The 25,312-nt window shown below is 39.1% G+C and overlaps 1 long non-coding RNA gene across 3 annotated transcripts in view; it reads left to right on the top strand.

The window, feature by feature from the left end:
• LOC135889916 (uncharacterized) overlaps positions 1-25,312 on the top strand; it is a 92,231-nt gene that overhangs the window by 29,443 nt on the left and 37,476 nt on the right. For 2 of the 3 annotated variants that reach the window (XR_010562195.1, XR_010562194.1), the window contains exon 3: positions 9,197-9,241. This is a non-coding gene — a long non-coding RNA (uncharacterized LOC135889916). Of the gene's footprint in view, positions 1-9,196; positions 9,242-15,792; positions 15,923-25,312 lie in introns of all 3 variants that reach the window. The other variant, XR_010562196.1, reaches the window with a different exon arrangement.

The raw sequence follows: 25,312 nt of genomic DNA, 5'->3' as shown, positions 1-25,312 counted from the left end.
TTCCTCTTCATTAATGAAGGAGATAGACATTCAGACTCTCTATTTAATTATTTTGATTGCAAATATAACCATTCACAATAAAGTGGTCAAACGAAGTCAGATAAGACAGCTGTACTTAAGTAAATGTAAAATGCACATTATTTTTAATCTGCAAATGCTTTTTTAATTTTTGAGATTAAAGAGTTTTTATTATTGGTCAAAATCATTTCATTACTCAGTGGTATTATACTGCCTTTAAATCAAGGCTTCTTTACATACATTAATTCATTTAATTATTTTTCTCTACTTGCTTACTATTCTGTAAAAATTAGAGGAGAGATTCTGCTACCCTATTCATACTGACTAGTATCTTAGTGAGTAATTCCACTGAAATGTCAATGGGACTACTCATCAAGTAAGGCACTACTCAGCATCAGTATGCGTGATAGAATCTTGTCCTGTATAAATAAGAAAAAAAATAGGGCCAAATCTTTAGCTGGTGACTTCACTGGAATTGTGTCAATTTACACTTGTTGAGGATATTGTTCATATAGTCCTAACAAAAGATGCAGTCTTTCAATCCTATATTGCTCTCCCTTTAGATAATTTCCATATGTGTTGTTAACCATGGTGGAATGGATCAACTGTGACTAATTTTAACCAAAAATTACAAGAAATTGTCACACTAGTCACTGATTTAAAGAGATATTCTAAGGCTCCGCTGCTTCCCATTTCTCAAGAGTAATGCTATTTTCTTAGTCAGTCAGTCAGAGTGTCAAAGCAACTGCTTTTTTAATGGGTACCAGTACCATATGCTGGCCTGCTATTATTACAGTGTTAATAATTTGCAGCCAGCATAAATGAAATTCTCAGCCATACCTCCAATTTTCTAAGAAGTCAATATTACATTCTGTTACTTTAGACATGAGAAGGCCACCCTTAATGGCAACTTTTTTCATATCCAAAATGTGTATGTATAACAGAAAAGTTCTGTACTTTACTTGTGCAAATTCTTTCTTAGATTTTTAAGATGCCTGTCACTGTGATAGCTCACCACCAAATAATTCAAATTGTCTAAAGAACGTTGGGGTTGGGTAACAAGATATAAAATATCCACTTCAGAAAATCTGATCAAAAAGTTCTTTTACTATCATTTCTAGAATGAAGACTAATGCTATATCACATATTTTGTTACATCTAAAGCACTATGACATTTTTCATGGATTTTGTATTCTCTTCACATTAGGTTTTATAATTCTATAAAAGCTTCTGAATTACAAGCTGGTTAGGCAAGCAATGCATTATACTTCTGTGCAGAAGAATGAAGTCTCTTAATCTTCTTAGCATATGCGCAATGTGCCTCTGGTGGCATGTGACCAGGATTCATCACCAAATTTGGTGGGCTGGTTGGATCATTAGCTTCCCCGGCTTGCACGGGGTACTGACCAGGAGTGTAATGTGAATGCTGATCCATGTCCCCCAGTCTCTTAGTGATTCAATGGACATAAAATTCATTAGAGTATCACAGTCTGCTCTATCTCTTCAAAAGAGTAGTTCTCACAGAAAATACTGATATCAACATCAAAGAAAAAGATCTTCCACCTTCCAAATCAGAAATTATGCCTCTCAACCTGGGAGGAGAGGCAGACATGTAACCCTCCAAGTAATCAAGTATGCTAAAGAGAGGCTTCAAGGAAGAGGGTAGCTAAAGCTCAGAGAAAAGGGGAAAGCAGAAAAACAAGATGATGAAATTTTTTTAGAAAAGAACAGAGGTGAAACAGAGAAAATAAATAGAAAATAGAGACAGTGGCAAATATGCCAGGGCACCTAACAATCACTGCAAGGAAAATGCTAACAAATAAACTACAGACAGTAATTCTTGAGTACAGGAATGAGAGCTATATTCCAAAACCTAATATCACACTAAATGCTGTTTCAGAACAGAGGTTTCATGATTTTAGTGGTTGTGCTTGTGCCATTATAATTAAGACGGTTTTATTCTTTCTACAATACAACCTCCCACACCTCAATACTCCCTTCCCCACTTTTAAAATATTCTTTTAACTTTGTTGTGAATATTTCCCTTAGGCTGAAATTTGTACAAGACATTAGCCTAGAATTTAATTTTCTGTGGAAAAAAATTAAGAAAATCTATATGGCTGTTTTGGAGTGCTAAAACTGTAGTAAAAAAAACCCTAAAATTTGTTTCTAAGACACTTATGTTTCACAAAACTCAAAGTCACATTTTCTAAAAGGTTTTTGAGCCTGATCATCTCAAATTAGGACTAGCAGACTGCTGACATATTTTATTTTTAAAAGTGAAATTAAAATGTTTAATTTAAATAAATGAGATATTGCACGAGTGGATATTTTTGAGTATATAAAGTCTTTGAGTTTTAAGCACAAACTCAGCATGCATGTGTGCCACTAGTATTTGAGTATACTAAATTGCATTTTAGTCCTTCAACTAAATGTTGATCTTGGTATATATATTTTGGTGGTTGGATAGATGTTTTCTCCTGAGGCAAAAAAAAAAAAAAAAAAAAAGGAGGAAGAGCCTGTCCTGGATGCCTGAGGGAGGAATAAACATAGAGCTTAAGAAAAAGTAAGTTAAACTAGTTATTATCCCTTGAGTGTGTTATAATAATTTCTCTTCTAAATTGCAAGTTTTTAATTATCTACATTTATTCTCAATAATAAGGCAGTGAATGAATACATTGGGTATTCCACAAAATGAAAGTGAAGGGGTAATTGTTCTGTCGTGATGCTTCCATAGCTGTACTATGGAAAAGTAAGCCTCACAAGGTCATATCACTAACTGAGTAATTTTTAATCTAAATGTAATGAATTACTTGCAGTTCAGTAGGTATTTGCTGATCAACATCACAATGTTTGACTTAAAACAAAATAATTTGAGAAATAGCATATTTGTAACTATCTTATTCTGAGCAGAGAAAATGTACTGCACTTATTTGCATCTAATTCTATGCTGTTTGTATTATTGTACATTACTTGTGTTTACTATGCTGAAGTGCACAGGAGTGTTCAGTGAGCCAAAACAAGTTTATACTAGTCAGCGGAAAGGCACTAAATAGTAAGAAATCAGTACGTCTGAAATGATGAATTATTTGTTACATAATATTAAATATATTTACAGCAAGACAAACCTAAGCTTGTATTGTTGGGTTTCTGTATTCTGTAACATTAAAAGAGAGTTTATTTTACCTCTGTATTTGGCACTGATGAGAACACTGCTGGAATAGTGTGTCTAGTTCTGGTGTCCACAATTCAAGAAGGATGTTGATAAACTGGAGAGGGTTCAGAGAAGAAGCACAAGAATGATTAAAAAATTAGAAAACATGCCTTATAGCAATAGACTCAAGGAGCTCAATTTATTTAGCTTAATCAAAGACGATTAAGGGGTGATCTCATTACAATCTGTAAGAGCCTACAAGGGGAACAAATATTTGATAATGGGCTCTTCAAGTTTATTAGAGAAAGGTATAATATGATCCAATGGCTGAAAGTTGAAGCTAGACAAACTCAGACTGGAAATAAAGCATAATTTTTTTAACAGTGAGGGTAATTAATCATTGAAACAATTTACCAAGGGTTGTGGCAGATTCTCCATCACTGGCAATTTTTTCATCAAGATTAGAAGTTTTTCTAAAAGACATGTTCTATGAATTATTTTGGGGAAGTTCTATGGCCTGTGTTAAACAGAAATCAGATTAGATGATCACAATAGTCCCTTCTGGCCTTGGAAAGTATAAATCTATGAAAATATGCTCTCCTTTTTTTAAAGCACCTAATTAGCCCCTGCCCAGTCAGCTCCAATCAGGGGAAGCAGATTGGGGCTGATGGAAAAGGCCTGATGCTGGCCTGAGGATTGGCAACACCTGCTGGCCTGACAAGCCAAGGGCTATAAAGGCTGGTAGGGAGCCAGAAGGCAGGGGGGCAGCCAGGGAGGGAACTGGAGGTCTCCTAGCAGAAGGCTGGCTCTGCCTGGAAAGGAGGAGAGTAATCCTGTAAAACTTGTACATAGATGGACATTGGTGGTGGGATGAAGTTAAGTAAATAAAAACATGGGTGTTGCACAACCCTGAAGTCTCTCTGAGCCTGATTGGGGGCAGCAAGCGGGCCCTAGGAAGAGGGGGGGGGGACGTGGACCCTGTTACAGAGCCGTACACCAAGAGTTCATGAATTCTTATTATATACAATAGATAAAAAATATTGTAGAAAAATACACAAATAAATATGCTCTCTGAGAATCTTTGAATGAAATGTTGTTGGACACTTGTAAATTAAATACACCTCTACCCCGATATAACGCAACCTGATACAACACAAATTCTGATATAACGCAGTAAAGCAGCGCTCTGGGGGGGCGGGGCTGCGCGTTCCGGCGGATCAAAGCAAGTTCGATATAACGCGGTTTCACCTATAATGCAGTAAGATTTTTTGGCTCCCGAGGACAGCGTTATATCGGGGTAGAGGTGTACAATGAAACTCAGGGATTTTTCCCCCCTGGAGTTTTAAAAGGGCCAGATTGGGTATATCCCCAATATAGGTTCAGGGGGTGGAGGGCAAAAGTGCAAGGAAGCTCCTCTCTCCATCCTTGCAACTCCTCCACAAGGACCAGACACAAAAGCAGACACTGCACTTGGAGTAAAGGGGGTTGAAGATACTAGCAACCTTTGCAGTGCAAATCACCCAAAGGGGGATGGGAAGGAAGCAAGGCAATAGTCCCACCATCTAGCACTGGTTGGCACTCTATGGCGCTGTCAGAGCTACCATATGTCAGCCAAGGAAATCTGGGAGGCACTATGCCTCCTGAGGCACAATCCCTGAGAGGCCTGGTCTACACCTAAAACTTAGGTCAACCTAGCTACATTACTCAAGGATGTGAAAAGTTAATTAAGACGACCTAAGCCGCAATGTACACACCTCCAGGTCGACAGAAGAACTCTATCCCACCCCTGAAGGCAGACCAGTGTGTCATACATACACAATGGTCCTTACTGAGTGAGACAAAAGTATGTGCAATCAGCCTGGTTTACATATCAAATTAAAACAGGACAATCCTGTCAGTTCCAATGTATTTTAAAAGATATATTCAAAACCTAAATATTGGACTACCTGGACAATGGTTTTACACTGAAGACTTTATATAACCTTAAGAATTACAGCCTTATAAAAACAGGAGAAAAAAAGAGCAAGTGTGCAACTTTCTAATGCGACAAGAAGAGTAAAACAACATGCACTATTTATAAGAAATCATATGCAAACTCTGTCTAATGAGAATCACTGTAAGTCACTCATAGACTCATAGACTGCTTTGGTTTCATTTCTCATATGATATGAACTATTAGATGGGGAAAACATACGTACCTGTATTCCTAGGGTCAAGTCCTTCAATATAACACAAGGAGAATGGTCAAGTCAATTTTTAGGACTACCAGCTTTGACTGTGTATCTTTACGGATTGCTGCCCAGATTCTCCTGTCCACTGAATCTGCTCAGTGCTGGGGAAGTGGACTGTCAAACAGCAAATTACACCTTCTTGGTTCTTATGGTGCATCTGCACCAGCTCTGCCCCTTCAGCATATATTAACACAGCTTAGGGATTGCTCTACCTTACGCCAACTGGCTATGGTCTTGATAAAACAATAAGCCAATTGTGAACACAGACTGGCTAACCTAGTGAGGAGGGCTTTAAACTAGGTTCGACGGGGATAGGTGAGCAAAGCCCACAGGTAAGTGGAGAACATGGAGACCTGGGAGATGGGTCAGAAATAGGAGGGAGCGTGGGCTATATTGGCAGAGAGAAAGGAGGGTCAGGGCAAAACTGGATCAAGGCAAGATCAAATCAGGATCTTAGATGCCTATATACAAATGCGAGAAGTATGGGTAATAAGCAGGAAGAACTGGAAGTGCTAATAAATAAGTACAACTATGACATTGTTGGCATCACCGAAACTTGGTGGGATAATATACATGATTGGAATGTTGGTGTGGATGGGTACAGCTTGCTTAGGAAGGATAGACAGGGGAAAAAGGGAGGAGGTGTTGCCTTGTATATTAAAAATGTACACACTTGGACTGAGGTGGAGATGGACATAGGAGACGGAAGTGTTCAAAGTCTCTGGGTTAGGCTAAAAGGGGTAAAAAACAAGGGTGATGTCATGCTAGGGCTCTACTACAGGCCACCTAGCCAGGTGGAGGAGGTGGAGGAGGCTTTTTTTAAACAACTAACAAAATCATCCAAAGCCCAAGATCTGGTGGTGATGGGGGACTTCAACTATCCATATATATGTTGGGAAAATAACACAGCAGGGCACAGACTATCCAATAAGTTCTTGGACTGCATTGCAGACAACTTTTTATTTCAGAAGGTTGAAAAAGCTACTAGGGGGGAAGCTGTTCTAGATTTGATTTTAACAAATAGGGAGGAACTCGTTGAGAATTTGAAAGTGGAAGGTAGCTTGGGTGAAAGTGATCATGAAATCATAGAGTTCACAATTCTAAGGAAGGGTAGAAGGGAGTACAACAAAATAGAGACAATGGATTTCAGGAAGGCGGATTTTGGTAAGCTCAGAGAGCTGATAGGTAAGGTCCCATGGGAATCAAGACTGAGGGGAAAAACGACTGAGGAGAGTTGGCAGTTTTTCAAAGGGACACTATTAAGGGCCCAAAAGCAAGCTATTCTGCTGGGTAGGAAAAATAGAAAATGTGGCAAAAGACCACCTTGGCTTAACCACAAGATCTTGCATGATCTAAAAAATAAAAAGGAGTCATATAAAAATGGAAACTAGGACAAATTACAAAGGATGAATATAGGCAAACAGCACAGGAATGCAGGGGCAAGATTAGAAAGGCAGAGGCACAAAATGAGCTCAAACTAGCTACGTGAATAAAGGGAAACAAGAAGACTTTTTATCAATACATTAAAAGCAAGAGGAAGACCAAAGACAGGGTAGGCCCACTGCTCAGTGAGGAGGGAGAAACAGTAACAGGAAACTTGGAAATGGCAGAGATGCTTAATGACTTCTTTGTTTCGGTCTTCACCGGGAAGTCTGAAGGAATGCCTAACATAGTGAATGCTAATGGGAAGGGGGTAGATTTAGAAGAGAAAATAAAAAAAGAACAAGTTAAACATCTCTTAGAAAAGTTAGATGCCTGCAAGTCACCAGGGCCTGATGAAATGCATCCTAGAATACTCAAGGAGCTAACAGAGGAGGTATCTGAGCCTCTAGCTATTATCTTTGGAAAATCATGGGAGACGGGAGAGATTCCAGAAGACTGGAAAAGGGCAAATATAGTGCCCAGCTATAAAAAGGGAAATAAAAACAACCTGGGAAACTACAGACCAGTTAGTTTAACTTCCGTGCCAGGGAAGATAATGGAGCAAGTAATTAAGGAAATCATCTGCAAACACTTGGAAGGTGGTAAGGTGATAGGGAATAGCCAGCATGGATTTATAAAGAACAAATCATGTCAAATTAATCTGACAGCTTTCTTTGATAGGATAACGAGTCTTGTGGATAAGGGAGAAGCGGTGGATGTGGTATACCTAGACTTTAGTAAGGCATTTGATACGGTCTCGCATGATATTCTTATCGATAAACTAGGCAAATACAACTTAGATGGGGCTACTATAAGGTGGGTGCATAACTGGCTGGATAACCGTACTCAGAGAGTAGTTATTAATGGTTCCCAATCCTGCTGGAAAGGTATAACGAGTGGGGTTCCGCAGGGGTCTGTTTTGGGACCGGCTCTGTTCAATATCTTCATCAACGACTTAGATATTGGCATAGAAAGTACGCTTATTAAGTTTGCAGATGATACCAAACTGGGAGGGATTGCAACTGCTTTGGAGGATAGGGTCAAAATGATCTGGACAAATTGGAGAAATGGTCTGAGGTAAACAGGATGAAGTTTAATAAAGACAAATGCAAAGTGCTCCACTTAGGAAGGAACAATCAGTTTCACACATACAGAATGGGAAGAGACTGTCTAGGAAGGAGTATGGCAGAAAGGGATCTAGGGTTTATAGTGGACCACAAGCTAAATATGAGTCAACAGTGTGATGCTGTTGCAAAAAAAGCAAACGTAATTCTGGGATGCATTAACAGGTGTGTTGTGAGCAAGACACGAGAAGTCATTCTTCCGCTCTACTCTGCGCTGGTTAGGCCTCAGCTGGAGTATTGTGTCCAGTTCTGGGCACCGCATTTCAAAAAAGATGTGGAGAAATTGGAGAGGGTCCAGAGAAGAGCAACAAGAATGATTAAAGGTCTTGAGAACATGACCTATGAAGGAAGGCTGAAAGAATTGGGTTTGTTTAGTTTGGAAAAGAGAAGACTGAGAGGGGACATGATAGCAGTTTTCAGGTATCTAAAAGGGTGTCATAAGGAAGTGGGAGAAAACTTGTTCATCTTAGCCTCTAAGGATAGAACAAGAAGCAATGGGCTTAAACTGCAGCAAGGGAGGTTTAGGTTGGACATTAGGAAAAAGTTTCTAACTGTCAGGGTGGTTAAACATTGGAATAAACTGCCTAGGGAGGTTGTGGAATCTCCATCTCTGGAGATATTTAAGAGTAGGTTAGATAAATGTCTATTAGGGATGGTCTAGACAGTATTTGGTCCTGCCATGCAGGCAGGGGACTGGACTCGATGACCTCTCGAGGTCCCTTCCAGTCCTAGAGTCTATGAATCTATGAACTGGCATAATGATGGTGTGCTCTATCCCACCCATTTGCATCCCTATGTCAGTGTGCGTTGGGGGTAGTTAGCATAGGAATTAAATACTCCATTTTACATCACCTGGGGACTCCTGGGCTACACCAGAAAAATTCTGAGTTGACCAGATAGAACCAGATTCCTGAACAGTGCAGTGGATGAAACAGAAGAGAAGAATCTGGGCCTGTATTTCTAGGTTTAAAAATAAGCAAGTTTAAGCACTTTAGCTTATAAGGAAAAAGAACATTGTTCTATTTGCAGTTTCCACAGAAAGATCTGTTTGTTGCATCAATTAAAAAGAGTATGTAGTTTACCCTGAATATTTAATTTGTTACTTATAATCAAATCCATTTAAAATAACATACTGTTTGTAATTGAACCAAGCATGTAAACTAGAAGGGTCACAGATTAAGTTATTTTTACTATCTTAATGTTTTATTCTCCCCCCCCCCCCTTTTTTTTTTTTTTTTTTTTTACAGTTTGTGGATGAAATTTGCACACCGTTTGTTTTCCAGTATTGAAAGGTAAGTTAACTCTAATTATATCCTTCTACAGTTATATTTGGTTATGTATAGTCCAGCTAGGATTTGTGATCAGACCTGGGATTTTTCATACTGTATTTTGTTGTGAAAAGGAAGCATCTTTACAGAGTCCTCTTTTTTTTTTTTTACACGTTACTCAAAGACCACTGAATTATTATTTTAATGTTAATATTCTCTTATTCCTGGACAAATTCATATTACAAAATTTTAAAGCTTTGAAAATAAGGCTCGGTAATGGAAATGTGAACAAGGCTTTACGTTATAATAACCTTAGAAAGTAGAATGGAATCCCAATCCTATAAAAGGATCTGCCCACAGAACAAAATATACAGTGATCTTTGCAGGACTGACCCTATATTAACATCTCTGATACTTTACTTTTATAACAGAATATTTGTACAAGAAATACAAGCCCACTTCTGTCCTTCATCAGCCACTTTTTGAAGCCACAAGTAGTCAATCCTGAATGATTTATGTCTTTAAATACTTTATAAGCAGCTCATTACATAATAACAACTCTTTTTATATTAAATAAAAATAGCTAAGAGTTAAGACAAAAACTTGAATATAATTATATGGTATACCCTTTTCTCTAACAAATCAGAGACAATAAAAACAACCTGTTTCAAGTGATGGGAATCCTCACTTACTGGCCTTTATGATCGCAAAATCCACCTTTAAAAGATCTTTTAAAAAAATGACACAGTAACTATCATTTTATAGATAATACTAATGTTTGGCGCAATACCGACATAATTATATAATTTATTGAATTTATGAATGTATTATACTATTTAGGCTCACTGAGTGTAGTATACAGTATCTTTGATCAAGCATTCTAACTCGATGCTGTTCAGTACGCATGAGCCTCTAGAGTATTTAAGGTTAACATGACATCTGACAAGCAATAACAGTAGATTCAATTTTTAGAGACTAATGCTGAATATACAACTTACAGCTTTAAGTTATTCCAGCAAAGGAAGGGCAGAAACAGTTGCCCACAAAAGTTTACAGACTGAGAGCAGAAAATGGAAAATGTACTGCTGTGTTTTATTATTACTTGTGTTCTTTCAGTGTTATTTATTGTAATGGCAGGTCTTAAAGGACACATATCAATTAACCATTTAATTGAAATTATAAAGAAGTCATGTAATTGGGTATCTGACTTTAGTCAACCATATAAGTTTACAAACATAAAGTAAAAAGAAAAAAGATAAACTGATATATAACACAAGCCCCCAATCCTACAAAGGGATCCATGTAAGATGATTATTCTACTTGTATCAGAGGGGTAGCCGTGTTAGTCTGAATCTGTAAAAAGCAACAGAGGGTCCTGTGGCACCTTTAAGACTAACAGAGGGTCACTTGCATCTGAAGAAGTGAGGTTCTTACCCACGAAAGCTTATGCTCCCAATACCTCTGTTAGTCTTAAAGCTGCCACAGGACCCTCTGTATTCTACTTGTGTGGATTCTCTAAAGGATGGGAGCCTAAAAAAGATACTCTTCGTCTATTTAACCAGATCATAAAGTACAACATACTTTATCACAAAGAAAACAAATTATCACATTCTTTAAGGTATGCTGTATAATATGTAAAAAGAGGAAATGAGAAAAAATAATGTCATCCTAGGCAAGAAGAGCTCAGCTCTAATGTAAGAAACAAAATAATATCTCATTTTCAAGAAAAGCATGTTTGAAAAAAAATAACCCAAAAGTTTTGAGTTGCTAAATGCCTATCTGCCAACATCTGACATATATAAATATAGCTATATGAAGAGAAAAATGAGGATACACCTTTTAGCTCCAGGAAATATGCTGGACTAGAAGATTTTTTTGATGGAAGAATGGAAAAATGATAAATATTTACTAAAAATAAATAAATAAAGGATTAACCCTATTAAGGTTCAATTTCAGGAAAGGACATAACATGCTGAACATACATGCTCAACTTTGACAACAATGGGACTTAAGCATGTGCTTAAAATTAAGCACATTCTTAAATGTTTTGCTGAATTAGATCCTAAATAGGAAAGGTTAGCATGTAGGAGGAATATGGAAATGACAAAAAAACCACAAGGCTTTCTGTTGCTAAAGAATAGAGGTAGGAAACCTATCACTGTAAGAGAGAAAATGAAAAAAGTTATATTGAAAAAGCTGAAGAAAATACGAAGTGCACAGCTTGGAAAACTGCAAAAGAGCAGATAACAGATTTTTCAAAACAAAAACAATATTTTTCAATATGAAAACATGTACAAATGTTCATTTTCCCCTGATGTGCATAAAAATACACAAATAAGAAATATAAAACAAGAATGTTTAGAGAGAAAGGGAATGTGCTAACTTCCCAAATTTTTTTAACCTTCTTTAAAATTGCCATTGTTTACATTTTATCAAACTTTGTTTTCAGGAATTTGTTTAAACTCCATATAATGTGCTAGACTCTAATCTAAGATTCCAAGAAAACAGATTTTTGTAAAGATAAACAACAATTAATATAATTTATAACAACATCCATAATATAGTAATCATTCCTTAATATATTTGATAACATGAATAACTCAAATTACTACTAACACATAGATGTGTGATACCTTGTTTTGGTAAAGGAAGGTTTCCCAACATTAATGGCATGTAGACTTGTGGCACCTTAGTCTCTAAGGTGCCACAAGTACTCCTGTTATTTTTGAGGATACAGACTAACACGGCTGCTACTCTGAAACATGTAGAAATAAAGTATGGGAAATCCTTCCCACAGAAAAAATTACAGACCGCCTTACATCAGCATCAAATAGTTTTTAATGCATGCTTACTATTTGTGGAATCTGAACAAAATAAATATACAGATAATGATAAGAGGTTTACCAAACACAAATTGGTCTTTTAAAGGGAACAGGTGCAGGTTATTATTAAGATCTGTTAGTACTTGTATAGACAATTCGTGTATGTTAATAATGACAACATTAATTTTTTTTAAATACATCATTTATTTAAAATCTATTGTGTGGCAACATGAACTCTAATATACATTCACAAGCCTGATAAATGTTTTCAGCAAGTGGAGCTGAGATGTTTTATCTCTTGACTCCTTGGTGGTCAGGGCTAGAAAAACTTACCAGACACCTGACAATCAGAAAACTAAACCTACTAGTCAAGAGGTAGATATGAAAGATAAAAGTGTTGGGACTCCACCCCTGAAGTTTAGGGGCAATGTCCTGGTAAGAATGACAGCTCCTCTGCCATCAGCTGCTAGGAAAAACGAGGGTACTGAGATTTCTACTAGAATGCTGTTCCTGGACTATGTTTGGAGACTCTTTATCTTTTATACTAGTAGCTAGTTAGTAGACATCTTATAAATTTGAAGGTCCGCCCCCACATAACTGCTGAAAAGGATAAAAAACATTCTATCTCCTCTCTCACCCGCTAGAACATTCTGGCTGCTACCAGGGTATTTAGGTCTCCACTACTCTATCCCTCCCCAAGTCATCTGGTAGCTGTGAAAGGTTGAGGGAAGAGATCCCCATTCCCAGCTTCCATTTCAGGTCCTCTTCCCCTGTAAATATCTTCAGTGTCTGCTTCTGCTGCTGCTCACAATGTTCCAAGACAGCAGCAGCAAACTGACATTTCTGGCAGTTTCACCATTGCCTACAGGTTTCTGAATAGGAATGTGAAACTGATTAGACTTTCACTAATACTACTGCTGTTTGACAAATCTACAAACAGAAGCAGAGGCACTAAAACTGTCTGCAGACTCAGGAAAGTGACACTACAGTTCACATTTGGTTCATGTTGGAAAGGTTATCTTTGTAACAATAAGGGCTATAAACTTAATTTATTTTTAAATGAAAATTTTGATTCTGCAGACATTAGTGGTGTAGATGCCCTCACTTGCTCAGGTAAGCCTGCCATTTGCCCAGGGCAAGTTGATTTTCCAAACTCTGTATATGACTATCCTTTGTGCATCTAACACAGAACTGCCCAAAGTGGTGTGGAGTGTGTATCTTTGTGCATCCTGCTAGTAACAATTGTGTCTGCCACCTTAAGGAGCACCCAATGGTACAGCACATCAGTGCCCAACTGCAACATGTGACTATGGTGGCACTGTAAGGTAGTGCCCACTACTAGTAACTAGGAGATAATTTATCCTTTCTGGTAGATTGTACCATCTGTTTTTCTTTCTTTTACCAGTATTTCTACTTTTACACCTCTACACCAATATATATATCTATATCTATATATCTATAACGCGACCCGATATAACATGAATTCGGATATAACGCAGTAAAGCAGTGCTCCGGGGGGGGGGGGGGGGCTGCGCACTCCGGCGGATCAAAGCAAGTTCGATATAATGCGGTTTCACCTATAACGCGGTAAGATTTTTTGGCTCCCAAGGACAGCGTTATATCGGAGTAGAGGTGTACTTTCTTCTGGTTCTCTTGATTTCTTCCTTTTTCTCTGGCTCCCTTTCTTCAACTCACTTTCACTTCCCCATTACTGCTCCTGTCACATACCTATTCCCTGCTTCTCTGTTCTTTGCAGGGGGAGAACTCGTCTTGCTTTCACATACACTTTCTTTAGACCTTCCCCCCCTTCTTTGCCATCATTCACAAATAATACAGAACCTTCTTGTACAAGGGCAGCCAACTCCTGATCGCCCCCTTGTGGCCAGCAGAGGCTCTGCCATGGCCTGCTTCTGGTTTCCCTCTTCATGGCCCCTTAAGACTTCCACACAGTCTTTCTCACAGCTAACACCCCCTTCCTATCTGGGGTTGGTTAAATAATAGAGACAGTTCAAAACAGTCCTCAAGGTCCTCAAAATAAAATCCATTACCACAACCCAAAAGTTCACACTTAGTTCAGGCTCTTCTACCACACATGGAGCTCTTCTCCTTCCCCAGTCTGCTCTTCACAAAGCTCCCACTCCTGGCCCACTCTAGTGGAAACTCAGCCTTCTGGATTTGACTTTCTTATCCTGTCAGCATTTCCCCAGTTCCTACGGAGAAGACCGCACATATACTGCTCTCCTTCAGAGAGCTTCTCGTGATTGGCTGGGAAAGAGGGGACCCTGCCCCATCCTACACAACAGAGCTCCTGCTCCTGGGCCCTTAAAGGGACAGTGTCCTGGGTTTCTCATCCCCATCCAACTACTAATTCCCCATAACCACTTCCTCTCTTCCAGCTTCTGCCATTTCCTGAGACTTTGTTTATTCCAGTGTTTCTGGAACAGGGTTTTCTGGCCTTCCTCTAAGCTTAAAGGGCCAGTATACTCCATTACACTTCTGATTCCCATACTCTGTCACTTTCTATCCCTTTGCTGATTGAATGGGACCTCTTTCAAAACATTCTGCTGGCTGTCTGATAGCAGAAGGGAAATAAAGAATATCAGCATAGCTGTGCAATGTTACAATATCACCACAGTTGCACAGGGAGAACGCCCACAGTGAGTTTCTGCTCATTTAAACATAAAAGCAGGAGTCTTGGTAGTGATTGTACCCACAATTGCAGGGAGAGCACTTCCTCTGCAATCCAGGTAAAGGTATTTGTAATCACTCTATGTGAACACAGTGGCATATGACATTGTAAGTATTATTATTATTTAAGCATTAAGAGTGTGATGGACACAATAAAAGATACAATTCCTGCTCCAAGGAGTTTACAGTTTAATCAGCATATCTGATGGAAGTCAATCAGAATTCCAGATTAGTTTAGTTTACTTAAACCAACTTTCACAAAGATACATACTGCAAGTGCACATTTATTAACATTCATGTATGCAAACCAACAGAAAATAATTACGTTAGTAAATGTTGATACCGTAGCTACACAAATACTAGTGTAATCAGTTTTTACAGAATTTTCTCTAAATTTCAGAAAGATTAAGAGAGATAGAGAGTGTGTGTCTAGAAGGAGAAATAGATGTAATATTTGTGAAAAGAGAAACAAATTCATATTTCCATATCTAGAAGCAATACTACTGTATCCCACATTTAGATGATAAATTATCCAGAGAATAATGAGACCCCTGGTAGATGTGCTGTATGTGTTTTCTAACACTAAGCTAAATGAGGATTTCTTGGATACATAACTCAAATTTCCCAATTCACATTTTTACCCATAGTCCTTTTTTAATATTGACATATCAGTAACTACTGGAAAATTCAACAATTTCAGTGTACTTAGAGTAAAAATTTCTGATCTTGTGACTCAATATCCACAAAATCTTAGTGCCATTAAGAAGGACATGTTTTGACAAAAGTAATATATAATTTGCCTAAAGTACTGCCAAGAAAACATAATTAGAAAGGTGTGTATAAATTAAATTAACCACAAAGTCACAACTTTTTTAGCACAATGTTAAAACTACTCTAAGTAAAATATTTTAACATTTTAGTACTCTTATTTCATACCCTTTGGCATATAAAAGAAAACAAATCTGGGGGGAAAAAACAGGACTTACATTATCTTGGTAAGCAGGCTCCGGAATGCACCCTGAGGCATCGCACTAGGGCCCTGATCATGCAACTGACTTCTCACAGGTAGAACCCATCCCCAGTGTGGAGCCTCATTGACTTCAATAGAGTCCCACCCACACAGAGTCAACTGCAGGATCTGGGCTTATGTGGAAATGACAATAATGAAAGCTCCTTCACACACCTGCAAAAATAGGTAGGGAGATAAAAAAAATTAATTATTAATGTGCTCTTGTGTCTTCTCACAGCCTGTTTAAGTGTAGTATTTATGATTTTTTTTCATTTGCATGTCAGTTTTAGTATTTGTTTTTTATTTAATTCTTTTTTTTTTAAACATTGGTTTGAAAAAAATCTTAAGGACATGTACATTAACTGATATACTGGTCTGTCTCGTCTTACGCGGGGGTTCCGTTCCGCGGTTAGCACGTAAAGCGAAAACTGCGTATAGTCAAAATTCCATTGAGTTAAATGGCGGGCGGAATCGCCCGCACTACAGGTATAGTATTGAAATTGTTATTTTTCTCTTTTTTTTGTTTTTTTTTGTTTTTGCCGACCGCATAAAATTGAAATCGCGCATGTTGAATGCGCATAAGGTGCAACAGACCTGTAATATTCATTAACATCCAGGGAGCTTTTACTGTTACATGGTACAAATATATGTTTAGACATATTTTAACACATTTTTTAATCATTGACGACTCTAGTTTCTTTGGTTTATTGTGCAAATACCTATTTAGGTTCTTTTTGAGCCTGGAAGCTGAACTATGCAGGCAGATCCCTGAGCCAGCCCGGAGTCCCAAAGAAGTCAATGGGCTGCATGCTGGCGCAGGGGTCTGACTGTGTCAAGCAGCTTCTAAGATCAGGGCCTTAGAAAATATGTAATAAAAAATTGTAATGAAAATCAGTTTAGCACTAGCCACTTTTTAAAGTTAAATTTGTTGGCCTTTTTAAACAAAAATTCTTATGAAAACAAAGTATTGTTGATTATTTGCTAAAATTAAGCTTTTAAATCAAAGATGTTTAAGATACAAGAAGTGCAAAAAGTCATTTTAAACAAATAAACATATCTCGTTCCCTGTTCACACAGAACTTACATTCAAGTTTTTTTTTAAAGAACACTTCTAGGTTGAGTCCATTCAGGGAAACGTCAACAGTGATCATGTTCATATATATATAAACTACAAACTCTTTAAAAACAGGTTTGTAATGGACAAGGGACACTGTCAATAGCCATCATGAGTCTAGCCTTCAAATTTGACACAAACTTGCAGAGGGAAAGGTGTCTCCTCTTTTTAAACATGCACACAGATACAGAAGTAACTAATAACTAGAGAACTAGTTCTCAAAAAAAAAAAGCTACAAGACTTAAGAAACCAGCTCATAAACTAGAAGCAAATATAAATACATTCATAATATAAACACAATTCTGTTGGAATCACAGATACCATACTATCTATCTGTTCCTCTGCTGGCTCTATTCTTGTGAGCAGACAAAAAAATTAAACTGACAAGAATCCTGTGTTCTACAGAGATCAGAGTCCAAAGTTATCAACGTTTTCTATCCCCTGCCATCTCTCCTGTGAATGAGCAATGAAGCAGATAAAATGTGTGCCCACTTTCACAATCCCAACAAATCCAGTGTCCTGGGTTTAAGGCAGTTTAGCTCCTATGTGGGACTTGAAGACTTGAAACTCTAGTTTTGGCAGGTGGATAGGTTTTTCAGTTGGTGCAGGGAGGCAAATAAATAAAATTAAAATCTGCATTTCAGGGAGCATGTGCCAAATTTGAGACCAATCACTGTGATAGTGAGGAGTATTTTTTAATTCAGTAACATGTTATATGCGGAGCCCTGAGTATTCTGTGATTCCATGGCTGAGGAATTCACCCCTTTCCACAGAATTGTACTGCAGAATCTAAACTTTCATTTAAAAAAACTATGGGTGAAATCTTGGCCTTATTTCTAATTGTTATGGTTGTAGAGACAGCTTCCAAAACATCAAATGAATGTAAACTGATGCAATGTTTCCTGCCTGAATCTGCAAAGAACCTGAAACAATAGCTCTGAGAGGTGTGATGTGCCCTATTCCTTGCAGTCAGGGCCCCTTGGATTCTATGATTCTGCAGCCACAGAATTTGGCATTTTCCCAAGATGGCATGGAATTTGGTCTATTGCTGAAGACAGCCACCCAAAATGTTGTGGTCTGTCTCGTTGCCCTGCTGCCTGCAGTTACCTTTTGCTCTCCATCTTTCCTAAAAGAGGAGATTAAGTGGATTATAGTGCATGCTTCCTACACTGTTCCCTGGAGCTAGGCAGCAGAGTGTGTCTAAGAGCTGAAGTCCAGTTTGCAGTTCAGAGAGTGGAGAGAGCCAAAAGTATAGCTTGGTGAGCTTGACAGAGTAGAGAACAGCACAGCAGCCAAGGCCTAGGGAGCCAGGTAAATGAGACACTGAAGCCGGCCACAAACCCTCCTTCTCTGACAGGGATGGAAAGAAGGTAGTTCTAAACCAGGCTGCTAAGAAAATACCATGGGAGTCAATGCCTAGGATTGGAGCTGGGCCATCTGAAAACCCTAGCAAAAAAATCCATCCTCAAAAATAATTGTAAAAAAAAAAAATCAATCAATTTTACATCAATTCATGTTTTCAGTGATGAGCCACCCGTGTGTGTTTGTGGTATGACAGGGGGATTAGAATGAAAGGTATTACATACTGATAGAATACATTAATCCAGAGCCTTCGGGACTGTTTCCACAGAATTTGGTCCTTCTGTGACGCAGAGTATACAGGGCCCTAATTATATGTCCCTTCATGAAGGTGCAAAATAACAGAAGTGCAGTTCAGATTACCTTTTTTTGATATTCACCAAGACTGCAGTTAACAGGCAACAGGCCTATAGAATGCACTGCACTTCACCCCTTTCTCTGTAACTTCCTGCTTCTCTTCCACTCTCACTTAGCCTCTCCCCAGACCTAAAAAAGGTTCAGTGATACACATTCATTCAATGAAATATTTTCAATGTGCACTATTTAAGAAGACAATGGATATTAAACAACCACCAGAAATTCCTGTCACTGCATAGAACTAGCATTTAATTCTGTTATGTGAAATAACTTTTTATATCTTTTATGTCCTGCTTCGCCCTCTTACAGATTACACATGCATTGATATTCTTTTCCTCACTATTCTGCTGTAGCTGAACATTTTTGGCTTGTGTTTCTTTAGCAGAAGAGGCAGAGTTGAAATCAAAAGGTTCTATGGCAGTTAGATTTAGGCAACCAGTGAAAAAGGCACCAACTGAAAAAAGTGTAGTGACAGCCACAAAACTCCCATAAAGGGAAGAAAGGCAGGGGATAGTCAGTGAGGAAAGGTTAATAGGAAGCTGAGCGAAAGAGGAAAGGTTAGTAGGAAACAGGGTGTGTGAGAAGTGTCAGAGAAGTGAAAGTGAGTTAAAGAGAGAAAAAGGGATGGAACAAAAAAAGAAACAAAGGCCCTAATTCAGCAAAGCATTTGAGGCAGAATTTTCAAAAGCACTCAGTACTGACCTAACTCTGCACCCATTGAAGTGAAAGAGAGAGGTCAATTCTGAGAGCTTTTGAAAATCCCACCCTTAAGCATGTGCTTAATTTTAAGCTCATAAATAATTCCACCCCTATGCTTAAGTCCCACTGAAGCCAGTGTGACTTGACCACAGGCTTAAGTGCTTTGCTGAAGCAGGATGTGATTACTTATGTGCTTAAAATTATGCACATATTTAAGAGTTCTGCTGAATCTGGTTTCATGAAAACCAGAGAAAAAGTTACTGAGAAATCAAAAAGAAACAAACTGTGAAATCCACATTAAAAAATAAATGAGTTCCTGGTTATTTCTTTATGCTCTGAGCATAAAGGTTGGATTACTGCCTGGTCTCTCTTTGGTTAAATATAAAAATAAAAACTTCTTTTTAATACAATGAATATATTGTAACACAGCAATTACCTCTGGCGAAAGATAATTAATTCAGTGAGTGATACCATTAATACTAAAGTAATTATTGACACAGGGTTGCAGCCTTAACTGTTAAGGGGACTCACAGTCCTCTATGCCTACTTGCACTTGCACTTCCAAAACAGATTGTGTAATTAGCTGGGAGAGGGTTAATCTTTCCAATATTACTATCTCTATGGTAACAGGACCACAGAGATAGAAGTAGCTGTGGAAATCATGAAAGCAGCCAAGAAGGCGGTGCTCTCCATTACTCCTCACTCTATGATACTGCTACCATAGAGAAAGAGAAGACACAGAGACACCATCTCATAAGTATACCAAAAATCATCTGGAACACTGTCAGCATGCCACGGGTTCCTTGTTATCTCTGTCCATCACCTGGAGCCTATGGACCACATTTTGCATACCACTGTTTAAAACTATTCTCTACCAACAAGACAAGGAAAAAAGAACATCTTTATGTAATCATTGAATTATACTCCAAAAAATCCTGAAATTTATCACACTGCTCCTTATTTTTCAGCCTCTGGTCATCATTTTCACACCTTTCCTAATCAATTTAAAACTGTGGAGCAGTACCAAGTTTACTGCTGGAGGCATGTTGTTCTGGAGCAATGCAAACAAATGGATGAAATATTCTAAAACATATCCAGAAAACTGAAAAAATAGACTTTATATTAATTTACAAAATAAATAAATAAAAACCGTAAATAAATAATATTCTTAAAATAAATGCAAAAATACAAAAACCCTACATTTAAATCTCAATATTTTACAAAGAAGATTAATGGGGAGAGTGAAGGATTAACTCTCAAATTCTATTCCTACTCTGCCCCTTTCTGATGATCTTGGGCAATTCACTTAATCTTTCTATGCTTTGTTTTACCCATCAGTAAAATAGGTATAATAAAATAATACTTTGCACTTCACAGAGATATTGTGAGACTTAATAAAAGTTGATGCATGCTGTGAGGGCCTACAGGCTGCACACCAGAAATGAGAAATTGGAGACGCAATTGAACAACCTAAATTAAGCCAGGCTTGGAGGAAACAGATTAGGTAGCAAAAAAGCAAATAAGTAAATGCTAGACAGAGTTTACGTTAGAGGTGCCCAATCCTGCATTAATTTCAGTGGCATTCCATTCAGATGCAGGGATTCACCCATACAGAATTCAAGGCTCCAGTGCTTCGAACACTTGCACTTATGTTCAACTTTATTCATGTGAGTCATTCTATTGATGAGACTACTCATGGGGAAAGTTAAGCACATGCATAAATGTCTACAGGATCAGGGCCTAAAGTTGGTATTATATCTAAAGAAGTTATTGTGTCACTGACAATTATTTTTGCAAAGCCATGGACAACTGAGGAGGTAAAAGACTGAGAAAAACAATTACGATATCTATTTTCAAAAAAGGAAAGAAGAATGGTCCTGGTGATTACCATTCTGTTCATCTGTGGTGCCCAAACTTTTCCTGTCATGTCCCCCCTTACCAGTAATGGAATGAGTCTGTGCTCCCCCTCCATTACTGCACAGTTGTCTCAACAGAGGAGCTTGGGCTGAAGGCAGAGCTGGGGGCAGAACTGGGGATGGGGGAGGAGCTGGGGCTAGAGGCAGAGCTGGCATGGGGATGGAGAAGGAATGAGGACAGAACTAGGCTGGAGCTAGGACTGGGCTGGGGGTGGAGTGGAGCTGTGGCTGGGCCAGAGCTGGGCAGGGGACAGAGCGGAACTGGGTTGCACTCCCTCCCTGCCCCCTGTGGGGGCTGGCCTGGGGCATGCCCCACAGTTTGGAGACCACTGCAGGGGTGCCAGAACAGGGGAGGGCCAGGAGGCCATGGCCCCGTCACTTCTAAAAGTGGGAGGGCTATGCCCTCCCACTATTTACCAGCCGTGAGGGTGAGAGATGGGGAGATGGGGCGGAGAGGAGCGAGCGGGGGGCAGGGTTTTGAGGGGAAGAGGCGACACAGGAGTGGGGCCTCGGGGGAAAGGGTCGGCACAGGGGCTGGACCACTGCTATACATCTAAGTTCTATCACTGCTAAAATAAAACATCCAGTGAAAGAACTGAATAGTCATGGAGAGTAAACTACTTTCTCACCGTTAAATGTTTTCTCTTCAGTTCAGGGTTGAAGCTCATTGGCAGGGCACTGTGGAGAAGTCTGCTGTACCACTGCCCCCTGAAACTAATCTATGGATAAATATAGGGCTTCAGTTTCAACAAATGCCAAACTGGCACCTTTCAGAAGTGCTAAATTAACAACAAAAACATTAAAACAGCAAGTGTATTGATATTTAAAAACTAGCAACATTTGGACAGGTTTATCGATATGCTACTGTGGAATCAAAGCTCAGTAACATCTCACTTCTTTACTTAGCCCCAACAAAGGAGGATGTGCTTCATTACTCTTTGGGGGCCCAGTAGCTATTTCAGGATCAATGTCAGGGGTTTAGAATGAAATACTCGGCTCTCTATGAGCTGAGGGGTGAAAACATTATCTACTATCCCAGCCTTTCTTGCCCATACGGCTCGTACTTATCTTAAGAGAATCATGACAGTAGGAAGACTAAAAAATGAAATTGAGGGTTGGCTATTCAGAGTTCAGAGGCGAGGCATGGTAAAAATGTGCTACAATTTTTTAAACAAAATATTTGTAAGAAGGTCTATAAAACAGATGTACTTCTCAGTCCTGCAAACACTTTTTACTTGGTGTATTGCATATCATCATGAGAAGTTCCACTGATTATGTCTACACTGGTGAATTTAGGACCTTTAATTCACCAACATTGCAACACTACCAGTAAACAAGGGTAGATGTGGTATAACAAAGTCTTATCTACACTACAGCCTCTATCACTGCTATCACAAGTGAAGCTGCAACTGTGATGAGTTATGGGTCCTAAATTTGCCAAGGTAAGCTGAAGACTGGATGGCTATGGTAGGAAGTAGAGGCTGGGTGGTAAGAGGACCCCTGCCAAGCCTCACGCAGTACATCCAGAACCCCCCCTAGCCCTCCATACCCAAACCCCACCCCACTGAACCTCAACCCCTGCATCTGGAGCCCCCCTGCACCCATACCCCCTGCCTCCGGACCCCCATCCCTGCACCCAGACCACCTCCCCACTGAGCTCCCTGCACTCAAACCCCCACCCTGATGCCCCACCCTCTGCCCCACCCTGAGCCCCCACATTCAGACCCCCAACTAGCTGCACCCAGACCCCCACCCCACCAAGCCCATTCCCCCAGCACCCAGACCCCTCCGCTGAGCCCCAACCACCATCACCTGGAAGCCCCTGCAGAGTCCCATTGCCTCTGCACCTGGAACCCGCCCCCCAACGAGCCTCTGTCCATCCAGACCCCCACACACACATAGACCCCCCACTGAGCTGCCTGCACCCAGATTGTCCCACACAGAATCCTCTCTCCCCACACTTGGATTCCTCCACACTTGGATCCTGCCTGGTTGAGCATGCCTTCCCCACACCTGGTATGCCTGGTGCAGTGGGGCAGAGCCAAGGGTGTTTCTAGGGCAGGCCCAGGCCTTGTGCTGTGTCAGGGTCAGGTGCAGCCTCACCACTGAGTCCATGTCCCAGGTATGCGGGGGCTGCAGGGTGATCTCCCACTTTCGTGCAGCCAATGGCCTGTGCTCCCCACTGTCATGCTGGAGCCTCTGCATTTATTTATTGACAAATAAAACTTGCAGAATTTTGCAGAATTTTTAATTTTTTGGCACAGATTGACATCAAGAGTAGATGAGATAGAGAGACAAGCTGGGCAATGCAGGGCTCAAATTGGGCAGCGGGGAATCCCCCAAGCTCCACCCACAACCCAAGTTCTGCCCATTTAGGATACCAAAATGAGATGCCACTCACAATACATTGTGCAGGTGTTCAAATCTGATCATACGTGTTCTGCTGAGCTCTTCAGGCTTGGCACCCCTTAGTGGGATTTGGATACACCCACTGGATTATTAAGATGCAGGAACTATAGACAAGTGTCTAAGGCCCTGGCTCCAAGTATTACGTGATAATGACAGAATCTCAATGTTCATTACAGACAAAAGTGTCTAACCTTCATGGTTGTGAAAAAAATCTTAAAAACATGAACCAAGGGTAACTGATGCAATAATGTGCATCTGAGTCTGCAGACAGCATCCAGCAAAGGTAACCATTATAGCCAGAGAGGAAGCTGCTTGGCCTGACATTCATCACCGATAGCAGACCAAGCCCCTGCTGATCTGGGGGGACCTGGCCTGCTCAAGGTAAGGATTTGGGGATTGGCTGTCCCTTGGCAGCTCAGAGACCCCCCTAGGCTCTGTTCTTCCCTTTAACCTTTAGCTTCACTGGTCAAATTGAGGCGAGGAGAGTGGTGATACTCTCCCAAATGACTCCCAATTGTGACACCAGAATGGACATCACTCACTGTAAATTGCATACATCTTCATAATATGATCATCCCTTTCCTTTCTTATATGCTGTGATCAGCAGTTAAGTAGTTAACAATTTTGATATTTAAATAATTGTAATTGTACAATATTTGACTCGATACCCCATTGAGATCAATGGAAGTAGTTAAGAAATCAAGACATCTTCCACTGGTTTCTATTTGTGCAGATCTGTTCATTTATAAGTAATAATCAGAATAACTTTTTTTAAATGTAAGTTTCACTAGTTAGCTTAGATTTGAGATTTAGTGAGATACTAGTGAATGACTGTATTTCTAAGTGTCTTGGAGATCTAAATGCTTGTTAGAGAGAGCCAAAAAAAGCCAAAGAGAGCAAAATTTCAGGAAGTGTTTATTTTTTTAAAGTTTCAAATGGAAGTTTCTGCCTTTATATGAAATAATCTAAAAAATTCAAGTAGGATGTTAGTCTATGGCCCTGATCTTGCAAAACCTTATATAGAAAGTATATGATTATTAAAGTCAATGGGACTACTCACAGTGCATAAAGTTAGCTCTGTGCCTAAAATCTTTACAGGATAGGGGCCTAAGCATGTTAAGTAAGGAGTCTAAATCTGAGGACAATGATTAGACATTAGGGGATACAAAATCTCACTTTAGCTACAATCTTGGTGAAACCTTAACTATGAAGTTATGATTGACAACACCATAATTCACACTACAGACCAGAGCAATTACAACCTGTTGTGTAGGCTGTCAGATCTCCATGGTACACCTTTTCCTTATATACTGTTTTTGCATTATAGTTAAAAAATGGTTATTAATAGAAAAATGATGTCTAGAATGTTTTGACTATGAATCATTGTGTATAAACTAAACACATACAAATGGTATAGACAGTACTATAGTTTTTCTTTCACTGCTCTCATTGAAACTGAAATTTTTGATACTTTATCAGTTCAAAGGTCATTTTTTTTGAAAGTCTGATTTTCACTAATCTTTTAGTAAATTAAGGGTGAAAATGTATATGTATCTTTACTGCTATAAAGTGATTATTTATTTTTGAACACAATTTAAAATAGCTAAACTTTACAAGTTGAAGTTTTTCAGGTGGCTAGTGCTTATTGTGAACTTGTTTCAAAGATAATTAGAGGGAAAGGATATAAAAATTTAAAAATCACTTTTGCAATGTACTATATAA

The sequence above is a fragment of the Emys orbicularis genome, chromosome 1 (genome assembly GCF_028017835.1).
Source record: "Emys orbicularis isolate rEmyOrb1 chromosome 1, rEmyOrb1.hap1, whole genome shotgun sequence".
Taxonomy (NCBI): Eukaryota; Metazoa; Chordata; order Testudines; family Emydidae; genus Emys; species Emys orbicularis.
The sequence above is the reverse complement of the archived record's forward strand: the minus strand, read 5'-3'. Positions and strand labels throughout refer to the sequence as shown.